The following is a 4,539-nucleotide window of genomic DNA, read 5'->3' as shown; positions in this document are numbered from 1 at the left end:
ACACGACTAAGTGACTTCACTTTCACTTTTCATTTTCATGCATTGGAGAAGGAAATGGCAACCCACTCCAGTGTTCTTGCCTGGAGAGTCCCAGGGACGGGGGAGCCTGGTGGGCTGCCGTCTATGGGGTCACAGAGAGTCGGACACGACTGAAGCGACTTAGCAGCAGCAGCATGGAATTTAGAAAGATGGTAACAATGACCCTATAATCGAGACAGCAAAAGAGACACAGATGTAAAGAACAGACTTTTGGACTCTGTGGGAGAAGGTGAGGGTGGGATGATTTGAGAGAATAGCATTTAAACATGTATATTACCATATGTGAAATAGATCTCCAGTCCAGGTTTGATGCATGAGACTGGGTGCTCAGGGCTGGTACACTGGGATGACCCTGAGGGATGGGATTGGGAAGGAGGTGAGAGGGGGGTTCAGGATGGGGGACACGTGTACACCCATGGCTGATTCATGTCAATGTATGGCAAAAACCACTAGAATACTGTAAAGTAATTAGCCTCCAATTAAAATAAATAAATTAATTTTTTAAAAAAAGAAAATTAGAGATACCAAGGGACCTTTTCAGGCAAAGATGGGCACAATAAAGGACAGAAAAATTATGGACTTAAGAGAAGCTGAAGATATTAAGAAGAGGTGGCAATTATACAGAGAAGAACTATGCAAAAAAGATCTTCATGACCCAGATAACCATACCATCCTGGAATGTGAAGTCAAGTGGGCCTTAGGAAGCATCACACAAATAAATCTATTGGAGGTGATGGAATTCCAGTTGAGCTATTTCAAATCCTGAAAGATGATGTTATTAAAATGCTGCACTCAATATGCCAGCAAATCTGGAAAACTCAGCAGCAGCCACAGTACTGGAAACAGTCAGTTTTCATTCCGATCTCAAAGAAGGGCAATGCCAAAGAATGTTCAAACTACTGCACAATTGCACTCATCTTACACGCTAGCAAAGTAATGTTCAAAATTCTCCAAGCCAGGTGTCACCAGTACATGAATCGTGAACTTCCAGATGTTCAAGCTGGATTTAGAAAAGGCAGAGGAGCCAGATATCAAATTGCCAACATCCGTTTGGATCACTGAAAAAGCAAGAGAGTTCCAGAAAGATATCTACTTCTGCTTTATTGACTACACCAAAGCCTTTGACTGTGTAGATCATAACAAACTGTGGAAAATTCTTCAAGAAAATGGGACATGACTGAACAACTAAACTGAACTGATGACAAAGAATGAATGGAAAAGTCAGGAAGTCTAAATAGTCTGAGAAGTTGAAGGCTTTCTGATTTGAATTAAGATCAAAATGATAAGAAGGAATCATCCTTGAAAAGATCCAGAGACAGAATATCCTATGCAGGAGAAAGAACTAGTGTAAAAAACCTCAGATAGGGACAAGCTGAAGCACACTGAACAAGAAAGGAAGAACTGGTGATGAAGTCAGAAAGCTTGGTAGTGAATTATCAGGTAGAGCTTTGCACAACATGGTAAAGTCTTGAAATTTTACCCTAAATGCAATGGAAGGCCATGGAAAGTTTAAGCCAAGAAAATAAAATGATCCAATTTACATTTTTAAAGGAGACCTCATGCTACTGTGAAAAAATCGATTCCAGGAGCAAATGCATAATTAGACAGACCAGTAATGCAACCACAAAAGCAATCCAAGCAAGAGATAATGGTGGCTTGGACTAGAGTAGTAGCAAGAATATGCAAGAAGTATAAATATATGCAAGGTATATTTAAAGGCACAGTCAGTGAGACTTGATAATAGATTGGATGTGTGAGGAGAATGAGGAATTTAAGTTGATCTGTCAGCAGTTAACATGAGAAACCTGAGTGTATGGTGGTACCATTAACTGGGATGACGAAGTTAAAAAGAAGATGTGAGAGTTAACAAAAGGGAAATCAAGGGTTTTCTTTCAGAGTAAGATATAAACTGATGTACCAGGAAAGACTTCCCATAAGGAGAAAAAAAAACTGAAATGTTCTGAATAGAGAAAAGCAGGAGGGAAAAAATCTCCTTATTACAAGTATAATCTTTATAAAATACAAATTGGATTAGAAAATTCCCCTGCTTAAGATCCATCACCAAGTCTTGATCAACTATTCTCTTAATATTCCTTAAGATGTCAATCTCCTCCATCAATCTCAAACCACATGTCCATTGAGGGTAAAATTCAGTTATTCATTCAGAATTTAGCACAATAACTGGAATATAGTACTTATTACATAGGACATAAAACATATCTATGTGGTAAATGGGGGAACAAGGTGTGTAATAATCAAGTTATTTAGTCTGAGTCTCATTTTCCTCAGTTATAATAGAGAGCCCCTCTTTAAGATCACTTCCAACTTTAGTAGTCTGTGATTAAATTTTATCTATGATACATGGAAACATTAAGCCTAAGTCAGAGGCAATCCATTAAATTGCCATTCCAGATGTATGTGCTACACAGTCAACACACCTCTGTTTCTTCACGTGTGAAATTAAAATTAAAATATTGTTCCCCTTCATAAAAAATCACACTGATGATGCAAACCATATTTAAATGTCAAATGATTAGAATAATAAGCAAAGTTCTGTAAATGAGGGAATTTTTTCTAAAGTGATTTCTAATAAGAGATGAGGCTTGTTACCTGCTAAATTATGCCTTACTGCATTTTGAGAGGATATGTTCATACTAATGATTTTTTTTTTGTTTCATCTTTCATCAAGCTGTTCTTTTGTATGTGAATCATTACTAGGACAACTCAAGGCTATAACCTCTTCTAGCTCTTTACATTCCTACTACCAATCTGCTATTATATCAAATCTCCAATTTTTAAGTATCTACCAATGGTTAAGTGTAATTTGAGAATCAACCTTTCAAGAACATATCCCCCATTATACAATATTGACGAATATTCAGTGCTTCTACATCATTCACCTATTAACTCAAGCTGTTTTACAATGGAAAAAATTTTATCCCAATTTAAAACTTACCAGTATAGAAAATCTTTTAGAATCACAAAAGTATGTGATGAAACCTAATTAAAACATATGAAACATAATCTAAAAATATAAAATGGAAAAAAATACTGAAATCCAGTAAAAAGGGCTGGTAGGGAGCACTGGTGGGAAGTAGGCTTGACCAAACATTTGCAGCCACTGCTACACAAGAAAAAAATTAAACCAGTGGAATTACTCTTTGCCTAAAATGCAACATATCAAGAACTGGAAAAGATTCATTTCTTTACAAGATAATGTGCCCTTTTAATTTGTAGAGACATTTTGGCAGAAATCAACTACATGCACACCAAACCTATTACCTCTGCTTCATCAGGACACAGATTCCATTACCAAGCTTCTTTTGGAGTTAGATGCAGCCACATGACTAAATTGTTACCAGGAGGATATGGATAACCCTTCTCTTCCATAAAGAAACAGATGCCCCTCCCCCAAGAGCTGCCCCAACCTCTTCTCGCTGGCAGAGCAGTAACTAGCAGTAAGCCCAATTAATGACATCCTGAGCCTGGTAAAGGAGGAAAGAATATATGTAAAGAATCATAAGAACTAGCTGGCATACTCTAGCAGGAACCAAGGAAGTACATCTGGAATTAGATTTTGAGAGTACTTGATAAGGAGGCTAGAATGTTACAGTAGATAAGAATTCTTTGTCTTGGAGACACTGACATTAGCTTTAATAATGTAACCAGTAACTGCAGGAATGGGGGCAAACTTTCATTGGCACTGAGAAGCTTGGGAAAAACAATAATAACTTTCAGTAAAACAGAAATGCCTGTGCTTCCCTGAAAGAAAGCAGAAGCAGGCACAAAGAGGTTAAGGAAAGTGAGCATACTGGAACATACATATTTTAAAAGGCCAGTGAATTCTGGACTATGTTCCACACAAAGGCCCACAGAACACATCATTCAGTGAGGCCGTCAGCAAGGTACTAGTAAGAGGGGCATCAGCATCACTAAGAAATTCAGTAGTGGTTCTTCGCAGGGTTGGAATAATGAAAGGCTAGATGGTCACAGAGTTGGCAAAGTGGCAGCATGTAACTGCCAGAAGGCAGGAGGCAGCAATTACTGTAATGAGTGACACTGTCAGAGGAACAGCCAAGGGTCTGGACACACAGGAGGTTTGGAGGTGGTTAATAGAGCATGGTGTCCAAAAAGGCAAAAAGGAGGGGGTGCCAGTAAGAATGCTGCCTATCATCAGATCAGATCAGATCAGTCGCTCAGTCGTGTCCGACTCTGCGAGCCCATGAACTGCAGCACGCCAGGCCTCCCTGTCCATCACCAACTCCTGGAGTTCACCCAGACTCATGTCCATCGAGTCAGTGATGCCATCCAGCCATCTCATCCTCTGTCGTCCCCTTCTCCTCCTGCCCCCAATCCCTCCCAGCATCAGAGTCTTTTCCAATGAGTCAACTCTTCACATGAGGTGGCCAAAGTACTGGAGTTTCAGCTTTAGCATCATTCCTTCCAAAGAAATCCCAGGGCTGATCTCCTTCAGAATGGACTGGTTGGATCTCCTGGCAG

At 39.3% G+C, this 4,539-nt stretch overlaps 1 protein-coding gene across 1 annotated transcript in view; it reads right to left on the bottom strand.

Annotated features, from left to right (window-relative positions):
* Nucleotides 1–4,539, bottom strand: part of DLG2 (discs, large homolog 2 (Drosophila)) — a 2,340,373-nt gene that overhangs the window by 2,187,802 nt on the left and 148,032 nt on the right. The window lies entirely within an intron of this gene.

The sequence above is a fragment of the Bison bison genome, unplaced genomic scaffold, assembly GCF_000754665.1.
Source record: "Bison bison bison isolate TAMUID 2011002044 unplaced genomic scaffold, Bison_UMD1.0 scf7180017864324, whole genome shotgun sequence".
Lineage (NCBI taxonomy): Eukaryota > Metazoa > Chordata > Mammalia > Artiodactyla > Bovidae > Bison > Bison bison.
The sequence above is the reverse complement of the archived record's forward strand: the minus strand, read 5'-3'. Positions and strand labels throughout refer to the sequence as shown.